The 13,474-nt window shown below is 42.4% G+C and overlaps 1 protein-coding gene across 1 annotated transcript in view; it reads left to right on the top strand.

Annotated features, from left to right (window-relative positions):
* Positions 1-2,971: 2,971 nt before the first annotated feature.
* Positions 2,972-13,474, top strand: part of LOC138993168 (oxygen-regulated protein 1-like) — a 38,595-nt gene continuing 28,092 nt past the window's right edge. The window contains exon 1 of the mRNA XM_070392289.1: positions 2,972-3,111. The gene's annotated coding sequence lies outside the window, so the exon portion shown is untranslated. The remainder of the gene's footprint in view (positions 3,112-13,474) is intronic.

Here is a 13,474-nt window from a genome sequence, read left to right as displayed (position 1 = left end):
AAGGAGGGGGTGCTGAAGCAGAGGAAGTTTTGTGCACCTTGGGCCTCAGGTAGGAGTGGGGAGAGATGAACTGAGAAACAGGAGGATGAAAAAGCAGCAATTAATATGTACCAGGTGCTCACTATGCACTGGGTGGTATTCTTTTTTAAAAAGCATATATATATATTTTTTTATTGATTTCAGGGAGGAAGGAAGAAGGAGAGAGAGAGATAGAAACATCAATGATGAGAGAGAATCACTGATGGGCTGCCTCCTGCACGCCCCCTACTAGAGATCGAGCCCACAACCTGGGCATGTGCCCTGACCAGGAATCGAACCGGGACCTCCCAATTCATAGGTTGACACTCAACTACTGAGCAACACCGGTCTGAGTGGTATTCTTAGCCCTATATGTAATCATCTAATTTGCTCTTCAACAAGCCAACTAAATAATACCCAGTTATGAATGCCCTCCTTTATAATAAAGGAAACAAAGGCACAGAGAGGCGAGCAGGTTTGCCCAAGGCTGCAGAGCTGGGATGGTCTGGCCATGGAGCCGCACCCAGAGCATTCCTAAGGAGGCTTTGTCCTTGCCTGTTGTGATAAGGTAGAGGAGACAGAAGCTGCAGAAACTGTTTTCTAGGAGCTAGTATTGCTTTGAGTTCCCAGGTGATAACATGTAATCCAATATTAGGGAGAGAGACATTCTCCACTCATTTTCCAAAACCATAGGGAAGTCTGGGGCTTCTGGTAGCTTCCACAGTTTTGGTACCCGTGTGGTTTCTTTGCTTGATGGGTCTGAAGTAGGGACTGCAATGTTTTCTGTTTATATTGCACATTGCAGGATTCTTTATTGTGACACCCATTGAGAATCTGACTTAATTGTCTGGTGATGTTGCTGTTTTTTAAAGGCAGAAATTATGCTTTATATAAGAGCACACTGAAGCATTTTACTGGAAACGTTTTCAAATATCCATTAAACTACTAACTCTAATTCAATGACAATCTAGTAGGCATACACTCCTTTTTTTTTAAGAAGATGTAAAATAGATATATAGATGAATAAATAAATACATAAATAAAAGTATGTTCAGTAGCTAGTACTTATTAAAATATCCTTTAGAACACTTCTGGAGGATAGGTCAGGAATATTTTCTTCATTCCATAGTTCCTGGGGCAGTTTGGACAAGGTAGAAATAAAATCAATTGCCTACCTGCATATCAACAGAAAAACTAGCCATTTGGAGATTACATTCCTCTAAATAATGTAGAAGAATATTGTTTCAGGCAAAGCTAAATGCTCCACATGAAATAAAACAGGGTGACATGCTATACAGTGACTGGGGGAGGGTGAGCCAACCTTAGCCAGGGTGGCCTTAGAAGGCTTCTGAGTGACATCAGAGCTGAGACCTAAATGAGGAGGACGGGAGAGCCCTGTGCATATTTAGGGAAAAATCAACCCAGGGCGTGCAGAGCCCTGGAACGGGCCAGGACTAGGAAAGGAGAGGACAAAACAAGGCCAGTGGGTGTTTATTTGTAGCACTGGCACTGTCTGAAATGATGTCACCTGAGAAATTACATTGTCTACCGTGTTTAATTGCAGCACCTAGCACACTGTCTGGCAGATAATAGGGATGTAGTAGTATTATTGAATGAAAGAAAAAGCATGCGAGGTGTAGGAAAGTCTCTCCAACCCAGCCCCTGCCTCTGCAGGCGAGGTCACAGACACCCAGTGGAGGTGAAGAGACTTCCAGCAGGAATGGGACCAGTCCCAGGTTTCTGGCTGATGGGCCCCTGATTTTTCCCCTGCACCATCCTGCCCTCTGCTGCTTAATTTGTCAAGAACCTGTAAGTGTTTTAAAAAGCACAGATTCTTCCAGATAGAATTTCTTGCTTTCTGGATTTCCCACTCTAAGGTCATATTTGAAAAATCTTTGCTTCTTGTGCAAACCAACTTAAAAAAAAAAAGAAAAGAAAGAAAAGAAAATGTATTTTCTGCATCGAGGAAAAAACCAAACAACAGAAACAAAGGGACACAAGGAAACTCTGGGAGGTGCTGGAAGTGTCTGTTACCTTGATTGGGGTGATGGTATGACAGATGCTTGCACATGTGCAAATTCATCAACTGTACACATTACATATGTGCAGTTCCCTGTATATCAATTACACCCCCATAAAGCTGTTAAATAAACACAAAACAATATGAGACTTTTAACCTGGGGTTCTGGTGACCAAAATGAAGCGAAGGATGATGACAAGTGATTTGAGACATTCATCACCCCCTGGAGCCCCACCCTTGGCTGCTGGCAGTGCTCAGAGCCTAGCTCGCCTGGCCTGCATAGGCACTTCTGTGGTTTTGAGAGAGTAAGTGAAGAGTAGAGACAATATGTGCATGTTGATAATCACCTAGTACAAAAGAGAACTGGCTCATGAACACTTAGAAGTCAGAGGGTTTTCTGTTGGTTGGTTTGCAGGCTCACGTCTTAAATGCAGAAGACTCTAAACAGATGTCTGTCGAATTTAACAATGCACTTGTCAGGGGAACATGACCTCCGCTTCATGGCATCTGACTGAACTGAAACATACTTTTCACGAAAAACACTCAAAATACCCAAATCAGGTAAACAGCTCATCTGTTTGTATGTCAAATATTTATATGTCACAAAAGATCTATTGATTAGAATGAGAACAAAATGGGAGTTTTTGGTCCATTAATAAAATGTAATTTTATTTATTATAGGTTATTAGAAATTATAGGGAACTGGAGAGATAAGGGAACACAGTTATATGTGCTATACTCTCTATGTTTCTTTATCAGAATAAGATGAATTCACTCACCAATGCATAATAACAATCATGAACCTCAGACTAGCTCTATTCTTTGCCAGTCGGTGGTTTGGGAGTTACGTGAAGTGTTTGTTGTTGTTACAGGTAACACAGGTGACAACGCAAACATTGCTTTTCCCTTTGACCAGCACACACAGAAGCCAGGCTGACTCCTAAGCCGCATTTGAGCGACAGGCTCCCAGCGATGCCAGGTTCTTCGCTCTGATTATCCTAAACTTGAGTCCTCTGGAGTAAGCCATTCTGGAAGCATCTGAGGAATTTCTATATGCGTTTTAGAAATTACAGGTAAATTATATGCTTTTTTCCCTCCTTGCCTTTATTATTGGGAGTGGTAATTACAATTTTTAAGTTTTATAATTAGGTTTCTAAGGGAGAACACTTGACTTTTATTTAAATGTGGAAGATTGCTTAATGGTGCAGAAAACATGCCAGAGATGGCAAAGAAAGCAGAAAAGGCCTGAGCTAAATACTTTTTAGTCTTGGTTACTATGGGGAAGGTGAGTGAACTTATTTTTCTTGCACTGGCATTTTTGCAGGTGTTTCTAAGATATTCTAGGTTGGAGAGGTTGTTTGGACAATTGTCCCCATGGGCCATACTCAAACTTGGGACTTGATCCTTAAAGCCGTGGGGGAGACCTGGAGGATGTTAGGCAGAGGACTAGTATGATCAGTCTTAGATTTTAGAAATCAAAACAGACAGGTTTTTACTATGGGGGCCAACAGGGGAGCGGCTGGCTCACGGTGGGGCAGGACCAGACAGATGCCTGAACACCAGCTGGGAGGCTATTGAGACAGACTGATATGAGATGACTTTTAGGGGTGAGAAGGGCCAGATCAAAGAATATAAAAAGAATATTCAGAGCATGAGGTGGTGTGGGACTGTATGTAGGGACTCAGTCCCCAAATGGGAGAGGAGGAATTTAACATAATTCTGTGGTTTCTAACTTGAATGACAATTTCTCATGTTCTTTTGATTGCAACTTCTCATGTTCACTTAGTCACCTTCAAGCTGCAGCATTGGGACATCATAGCAGGAACATGGGATGAAGAGCCAGAGGGTGTGGCGTGGTCTGAGCTGGAACCCAGCTCCTCCTGTGTGTGTGCTCAGCACTCCCTCACTCTATAAGTTAGTGCTCCATGAATGTTATTAGCTTGGATTTCTTTTCTTACCAGTTCAAGTGGAAGTTCATTTTCATTTTAAGTCACTAGGTGTTCTGACTGCTGTGGAGCTGGATGGAGCATTAGGGGACCACTGAGTCCTGGCTCATGTCAGAGGTGAGATAGGCCAGAACTCTTAGCGTGGGCGCCAAAAGAGTGCAGGTGGGAGCCTTGGTCCTAACCCACTTGTGCTGTGTTCAGTGAGCAGAATGCACTGTCCCTAAGGTTTCTGCCTGGAGGCAGGAGTGTGTGGTGGCTCAGAATGCCTGCTCCAAGTCCTCCACGTGTCAGTGTTCTTTCACCTCCTCCTCCCTTTTTCCAAAATCTGTATATTGGAAATGATAACGGTAGGGCTGGGTGCAAGACACTCTATATAGTGCCCAGTATTTTGTGAGCACTCAATATGTAAACCAATAGATGTTATTGCTCTGAGCCTGACATGCTGACATGGTGCAGGGAGACCTACATGGCCATTGCAGATTTGGTGTCATCTCTATGTGGGTGGCATTCGGTGGCTTTATGTGGGGCTAGAAGTGGAGCTTTCAGTTATAGTGGAGTCATAGGCTTCCAGTGGAGATACAGGCAGTGGCTGCTCTCGTAGTCCCCTCAGCATAGAAGACAGGGCCACTTGGCAGCCTCAGGAGGTGTGATACACTGTTTTGATGCTGGAGAGATCACAGCTGATTGGGGAGAGATATGCAGCAGAACTGCTTGGCCAGTAGGTGACGTCACTGGATGAGCCCTGTTACCCTGGGAGACGTGGCTCCTCAGAAAGGGTCTGTCTATCTGGCCCCACAGAAAAACCAACCCAAGCAAAAGCTTCTACTACGAAAGTTCTTAATAAGTCCCCGATTTCCTTCTCTCACCTGGTAATTTTAAATTAATGGCATAATATTCCCACAGGGACATATTATGAAATCACTTTCTTCTTGTTGGCTAACCAAGAATTTCTATACTTAAAATTTGTAGTATAGATTCTGAGTAAACTCAAAGTGCTTGTTTAAATTACTTGCCATTGGCACCATAGCAATAGGGGTTTAGTTTCTGTTTGTATTTACTTTATTTAGTACCTTAGAATCATTTAACGGCAACACACTACTAAGGCCAGACAACACCCTTGGAAACTAGGAAACACAATGAAGGCCTGGCCATTACCACAGCTGAAGGGTTCCTCAGGGTAAGGAATTGCTAGAGTAGTTTGGCAGGCATGACTTCACTGATCAGGCCTATCGAAAACACAGCTGGTCTGCTCTAAAAATAATAAATTGTGGCCTTTCAGGTGATTAATTGCCACAATGTATAAATTCTGGCCATTGGATTATTTTATTCCTGTCGAATTACTTAGTCACGAAAAACATTTTAGTAACTAAACAGAAAAAAGATCAACAGCAAATATCATTGCTAGAACATTCTACTTTCTATGCACGGTTGATGAATGCCATATTCCAAATAATTATATATCCTGATAATATGAATTAATATCATGATATCATGATAGAACAACTCTACTCGGATAATGAAAATCTACTCAAATACATGAAAATAAGTTTGTTTTTTCTCTGAGAAGGTATTTCAAATTTTTATAGCATTTCAAGGATATTGATATAAATATCACTTATCACAAAAAAAGTACTGTAGCTACAGAAAATATATAGATGGGTTGAATGAATGGATGGTCCCCTAACTTGTCCAGAGAAATATGAGATGCTAATAGTTAATATTAAGTAATTAAAAATGAATCTGCCTAAAACACTTGGCAGCTATTCTATTACCCAAATGATTCAAAACCCAGAATTTCAAATATTTTGTCTTAGTTATGTTCATATGTGAAACCAGTGAATAGGAATGTAACATTTTTCATTAAGGAAGTGGAGGCTGAATGATCATTGCTGTTTTAAAGAAAATTGCAGGATTCATATCTGAAGTTATCTGATGTTTCAGAGAAGGCATTCCTGAACATACTGAAATGATAACCTTTGTCTATGATTTATAAACAAGTCTCTGAAATAAGTTAAAAGAAATAGTTTTAAGTAATATTAGGCTTGGTGAAGTGCTTCTATAAATTTATAATTATCATCTAAAATTTCTTTCTTTTTCTTTTGTCTTGTTTTGTTATCGGAACCAGGTGCAAGTGGGTTTCATGCTGTATTTATTGTCTTTAACCTGGTACAACAGGGCTATGGATGATAGGCAGTGTTTGACCACTTTTTCTTGGGTCCTGCATGCCCTGTGTCAAAACCCTCTCTCCCTCCTGTCCTGCCTCCTTGTCTCAGGCTGGGAAGCCCAGGCCCATGTTTCCAGGCAGTCCACAGCAGGGAGTCTGTACTCTCTAAGATGCCAATATGAATTGATCAAAAAGCATTTCCATGGATGCTTTTTTAGGTGGCATCTTCTTCAACATTGAAGAGCAAAGCAGTTTTCCAAAGGTCTTTGAAGGTCCCTAGGGGAGTCTGGCAAGGATGCAAGGCCAGGCAAACCCCTTCTAATTATACAGAATTTTCCTTGAATGGGTGATGCAGGGGCTGGCCCACCAGGCAAGCCATATGGAGGCACCTTTCACCGAGGCCCCTGGTGCCCCAGTAGTAATCGTGGTTTTGTTCCTATAAGTGCACACCCGACTTTCTGCTCTTTAGTCTTACCACTCTGATCGGGAAAGAAATCGAATCTAAAGAAAGAGGAAAACATAATTAGTTGTTCCTTAAGGCCCAGAACAGAAGGGTCCGTGTTCTGGCCTGGCTCTGGCTGCTGTGGGGCTTCCTAAGATCTGAGGTTGGGAACAGGTTGAGAGGGAGGAGATCCAGGGCCGCTTGTCCCTCAGTCGTAACGGGTAGCTGGATTCCTGAGACACGCTCCTCCCAAAGAGAATGGCAGTGCAGAGTGTCACTTAACACCCTAGGTCACCATTTCCATGATGTGTTGCAGATAAAATACCTTTCTTACAGGGTTCCTTGATATTTAAGAGCCCAGCACATTTTAAATGCCTCACAAGTGTCAGTTATTATTATCATTATTATTGACACCCAAATCTTCACTTCCTGGCACCAAGTCCCATACATTTGTCTAACAAATGGAACTAGCAAGAAAGAATTGATCTCTAAGCAGTAATACTGGTTACTTCCGTATAAATATGAGTGAACTCATCCCATGAGGAACTCCCTCAAGTTAGGTTGATGTGAGAGGTTTGGTGGCCCAGGGCTTTCTGCACAGAAACAGAACACCTAGAACATTTCAAACCAGGTCTCCTGTGGGTGGGGCTTCATCCCTGTCCTGGTGCTGGTGATGCCAGGAATGTCAGGACTGGTCAGCGCAGGGAACAGATATCATCGGAGAGATTTAAAGCAGTGATCCTCAGTCTCTGTCGTTCTCCCCATAAGAGAGGGACATAGAGAGACTTGGATGCCTTCAGAGGGCCCCGAGCTTGCCCCGAACTCTCTAGAGGTGGGCCAGGATGCTGAAGTTTAACAATAGGTCCTCTGCGTTCCTCTTTCCAATCACTCAGAGGATAGGTCACATTTTTTTAGGTTGGGTTCTCTGAGATGAGTGATGCCCTTTTCCAAGGCAAAGCCCCACCGTCTCCTCCTGGGGGAGGACTGGCCAGAGCAGGTGCTTGTCACATCAAAGCCATTCACCTGGAGGAACTCCACCCATGGCTGCTTTATTCTGGCTTTTTCTTCTTCAGAGTTGTCTTAGCACAGTCCCTTTTCTCCTGTTTGAGCTGTGGTTTGTAGCCTGAGTTGGACCCACGAAAGCTGTGGGGGTTGGGGGTATAAAGAACCAGTGCTGCCCTAATTGGTTTGGCTCAGTGGATAGAGCGTCGGCCTGCGGATTTAAGGGTCCCAGGTTCGATTCCAGTCAAGGGCATGTACCTTGGTTGCGGGCACTTCCCCAGTGGGGCGTGTGCAGGAGGCAGCTGATCGATGTCTCTCTCTCATCGATGTTTCTAACTCTCTATCCCTCTCCCTTCCTCTCTGTAAAAAATCAATAAAAATATATTAAAAAAAAAAAAAAAAAAAGAACCAGTGCTGAGCTCAGAGCCACTTCTATTTCCTTGGACCGTGGGCCTTTGTCCCATTGTTCCAAAGAAATAAAGGACAAATAAGAGATTTACTGCTGACAAATTATTTACACAGGTCTCCAACCAGCAACTACTACCAGCCATAGGGACAAGACAACCTTACAGAGTGTGCTTAATTAACTAACAGAGTAGGAAGGTTCTCAGGACCTGAGGCCACTGTGGGGAGTGCAGGCCGAGGCAAATGGTGGCTGTGAATTCCTCAAAGCCTCACCCTGGTCTGACCCTAGTTCGAGGCCAGGGAATGACCAATTCTCCTGCTAGTGGTGGCTGCAGCTCTAGACCCATCTCAGCTTGGGTGTTCCTTGAATTTCTTATAGTTGATTTGAATACTTAAATCCCTGTAGCTCAAACAGCATTCTGACTTTGCTTCTCCAAAAATAAACATTTAAGTAAAAAAAACAACAACACAATATCGGCAGTTATTTTATCTCCTTAGAGTTAAATGGCTGTTTGACAAATTTTGTCAAACCTTCCTTTAGTCACAGAATGTACTATTGTTATTCATCAGTTAAGGTCTTTGGACACATAGAGGGATGCCCACACTTTCATTATATTCTGGCAAAAGGGCCAATTTAATGTGAGCACCAATATCTCAGCAATATTTTACAGCCTCGGATCCAAATATCTTTCAGGAGACCACAAAAGGCTTTATTTTTACAGCATAATTCAAAGCTGACCCAGGTCGCAGGCATTTCACTTATTATCAAGAGGCTTCCTGAGGGAAAGTAAAATGAAAATATAGGCTTGCAGACGTCCATAACTTAACTTTTTAACAGGTGGGATGGAGAAGACAAAGTGTTCCTACTGGTTTTGAGGTAATTATTTTTAGTGTAATGGTCTTTGAATGCAATAAGCAATGGGAAGCTAGGCCTCATTTTGTATATTCAGGAATAAAAATACCACCCTGTGTGGGAGAAAGATCAATGATAAGCTCATGGATGTGAGAATGTTTCATGAAATTTTGTGGTCCTCTGAAGCATTTCTGTCCAATCTTTAGGAGAGATGTTTGTGGTCGGTGTGATCTCTTTGTTTCATTATATTAGGCATTGCCCAAATACCCACACATGCATTGCATGTATGTGAGTATTGGGGGTAGAGGAGGGGGGGGAATTGTTTCTAGGCTAATGCCTGGCAGGTAGTAGGTGGTACTCTCAGGTCATTTTGGCTGAACATAACTGAAACATAACATATAGACTTGACTATGTTTCTTTCTTATTAAAATGTGAACGTATAGTCCAGGGCTGATATAGTTCATCTGCAATGCCGAGACCCAAGATTCCTCCATCTTTTCACTCTGCTGTGTATGGGTGCCATTCTCAAGGTCATCCTGTGGTCCTAGATGGTTGCAGGAGTTCCAGCCATTGAACCACATTTTAGGAAAGAAAAGAGGAAGAAGGGCTTGGGAAAAAAGGAGCCCTTCCCTATTCAGGAGTCTTTCTGAAAGAACCATATAACCCTACTGCTTCCAGGTCGGTGGTTAGAACAGTGACATGGTCAAGCTGGCTGCAATAGAGACTAGAAAAATCTGCTTAGCTTATAAAAAAGGTCAGAAACCTTTTACTAAAAGGAAGGAAATATTAGATTTTAAGATAGAGCTAGCAATCCTTTGTATATGGCTCAAAAATACTTGTTGAATGGAATGGAATTGGATCCATTGGCCAGAACTGGTACACGTGAGATATTTCTGTAGGAAGCTTCTATATCTCACACTATGATTCATATGGGAGTTAGGAAAGAGAGCACTGGTTCTGGACACATGTTGGACTGGCCTGGACTTACTGTGTGCAAGGACGTTAAAACCCTTATGCTCTTTTATCCTTCAGGAAGTTGGGAGTGAAGATGAATAGCGTGAGACAAATACTCCAAGTTCCTTAAGATGAAAATCTTGTGCTCTGATGATGAGTGAGAAGGAGCAGAGGATAGCTCGTTTCCTTTGTATAGCCAAACCCAGGGAAGACTCCTGATCCTCATCAATTCAGAAGTCATTAGCAGTGGCTCCACCATTTATTTTCTGTGTGACTAAGGATAAGTTATTCAACAATACTAAGCCTCAGTTCCCTCATCTTTAAACTGGGGACCACAAACATTCTTACTTTCTGGACTGTTAGGAGAATTAAGAAAAAAATTAATATAAGAGCCTTGTTCAGTGCCTGGCACATATTACGTACATGGTAAATATTAACTGTAATTGTCAATAATGCAAAGAGCAGAACCAAAATCTTAACAGGTGGAAAATTCAATGACCCAAATGTCTTTATTCCTGGGTTGTCTTGAGGGAGGGAAGAGGAAACCTGGTACATAGCACAATATTAATCCTCATGAAATGTTGCCATCATTTTTCAGAAAACAATTTGCTAAGTACGTATATAGTGTTCTGGGTATCTTTTGTTACATATAGTTTGGACTATTTATCAAAATGTTCTTAGCTATTTTTCAAACAAATACGCAAACACACAGAACATACCTTTTCACAGAAACCTAAAGGCCAAAACATGTTGAAAAGGAAAATGGGCCGTTGCGATCTAGATTAAATAATATGTGCTTATTCACAAATTCTGTTTTCACCCTGCTCGACACCATTTTAAAAAAGAAACCAGAAAGAATGACATTAGGCCCAACAGAAATCTAAATATAACTGAAGTTTGGAAGTGACTCATGATGTGAGTCTAGGAGAGAAGGATTCCTTTGAAAACTTGTGCTGCCGCTGCTGCTGCTGCTGGAAATAGTACCTCCTCAGCCTCTTGTGGCCTCGACAGGTTGAGTGGCAGCTGTCTCTGTATTATGGAGGACATTTGTTGCTTTGTTTGTCAGCCCTCCATTCTCCCCTTTCTGTCTGTTGAGGTTGTCCCTTTCTTTAGAGAAGGGTTAGTCTGTGGGAGCTTTGTGGAACATGCACACCACTCCTCCCACCCCACCTTTCTTTGTTGGGGTGCTAATTCCTCACCCTCATTTCTGTCTCTCTGTAAACCTCATTTGCTGGTCTACTTGTCCCAGAGCAGTCTCTGCATTTCCACAGCACACATCATACTTGTGATTACTTGTTTAGAGCAGATCTTCCCTGGGAATTCTGGGCCACAGGGACTGTGTCTTCCTGTTCATGGCTGTGTCCAGGCCCAGACTGATGCCAGACACATAATAGTTGCTTAATAAATATTTGTTCACTATCTGAGAGATGCAGCCCCTCCCTTCCCATTACACTGAGCAGGTTCCCAGGACTCAGAGCCTCTGATTAGTTGCCTTTATGGAACTGCAGGTGTTAGGCCTGAAGGGCCGATAAGATCAATTAGTTTACCCCATCCTTTTTTTTTTCTCTTTCTCTTTTTTCTTTTTCTTTTTCCTTATTGATTAAGGTATTACATATGTGTCTTTATCCCCCCATTGCCTCCCCCCCCTCCTACTCATGCCCTCTCCCCCCTGGTGTCTGTCCACTGGTTAGGCTTATATGCATGCATAGAAGTCCTTTGGTTGATCTCTCCCCTTTACCCCCACCCTCCCCTACCTTCCCTCTGAGGTTTGATGGTCTGATCCATGCTTCTTTGTCTCTGGATCTGTTTTTGTTCATCAGTTTATGTTGTTCATTATATTCCATAAATGAGTGAGATCATGTGATATTTATCTTTCTCTGACTGGTTTATTTTGCTTAGCATGATGCTCTCCAGTTCCATCCACACTGTTGCAAATGGTAAGAATTCCTTCTTTTTTTACTGCAGCGTAGTAGTCCATTGTGTAGATGTACCACAGCTTTCTAATCCACTCATCTGCTGATGGGCACTTAGGCTGTTTCCATATCTTAGCTATGGTGAATTGTGCTGTTATGAACATAGGGGTGCATATATCCTTTGATCCTCACCCGAATCTATATTTCCATTGATTTTTGGAGAGTGGAAGGGATAGGGAGAAATATAGAGAGAGAACCATCAACGTGAGAGAGACACTTTAGTTGGTTGCTTCTCACACATGCCATGACCAAGGCCAGGGATAGAGCCTGCAACTGAGGTATGTGCCCTTCACTAGAATCGAAACCCAGACCCTTCAGTCCATGGGCCGATGCTCTATTCACTGAGCAAAACCAGCTAGGGCTAGCCCATCCTTTTTCAGATGAGGCAATAGTACTAGTTTGCTAGGTCTGCCAAACAAATACCACAAACTGGGTGGTTTAGACAATAAACATTTACCGTCACAGAATTCTGGAGACTAGAACTCTGAGATCAAGGTGTCGGTAGGGCTGGTTCCTTCTGAGGGTTGGGAGGGAAGGATCCTGCCTCTCTCCTACCTTCTGGTGTTTGCTGGCGATCTTTGGCATTCCTCGGCTTGAAGAAGCATCACCCTATCTCTGGCTTCATCTTCCCATGATGTTCTCCCTGAGGGCATGTCAGTGTCCAAATTTCCCCTTTTTACAAGAATACCAATCATATTGGGTTAGGGCCTCCCAAAAGGACCTCATTATTTTCACTTGATCATTTGCAAAGATCCTGCTTACAAGTAAAGTTACATTCACAGGTACTGAGGTTAGGACTTCAACATCTTGGGGCAGGGCAGGATTTAGCCAATAACAATGACTAAATTCCGAACACATTGTCCTCTCTACAAAAAGATGATGATAATTACCCAACATTTTTAGAACATAAGGGTTGCATTATTTTCCCAGGTCTAGTCTTGCTGTCTTTTGTGAGCAAGAACCTTAAGACAGAGAACAACCTGGGTCACAAATTAAGAGGTTGGTTTGCTCAGGTAATGGAGCTTGCTTGCTAAGTTTGAAAACTTTTCTCCATATGATGTTTTGTACTCACTGACATTAGACCCACTTGGCATATCCAAGAAGCACAGTCACAGGAGTTCATTTATTTTTGTGAGTCAATAAACAATTATTTTAAGACAGTGACTTTGTCAACAATTTAATGAAAGTCACCCACCATTTGAAATTAGAAGTAACTCAAATTTTGCCACCTATTAGCAGTGTGGCCCTAGGCAAGTGATGTAACTGGCTGGACATCAATGCATATCCATAAAGTTCTGGCACTGGTTTAGGTAACCTCAAAGGACCCTTCTGGCTGGAACCTTTTGGGAATTATGTGGTTCTTTTAGTGTTGAAAACAGAGAAAAATCCTCTAAGGAATTGGACTGTGCAAGTATAAAAAGGAATCAATTGTTGAAGCACTTTTTCCATTCATTCTCATCAGTAGATATGAGGTGGTTCTAGTCTCAGCACAGAAGAAAGAGGCTTGATCCCTGCCTTCATCAACTTTTACCGCTCAGTGTCTACTCCTTATATGCGATGGACCAGCATGTAGCACTCATGTTAACGGGCACTATTCCTCTTGTCACCCCAGTGGTCACACTCTGGTGGTTTGTGGCATCAGAATTCAAAGAGGTTGAATGTATCATTTTCACGCTCAAAATAACATGTTTTTTGAA

Source organism: Myotis yumanensis, unplaced genomic scaffold (genome assembly GCF_028538775.1).
Source record: "Myotis yumanensis isolate MYYU_CA2020_CCGP unplaced genomic scaffold, mMyoYum1.0.hap1 SCAF_15, whole genome shotgun sequence".
NCBI classification, from domain to species: domain Eukaryota; kingdom Metazoa; phylum Chordata; class Mammalia; order Chiroptera; family Vespertilionidae; genus Myotis; species Myotis yumanensis.
This window is presented reverse-complemented; position numbering and strand designations above follow the sequence as displayed.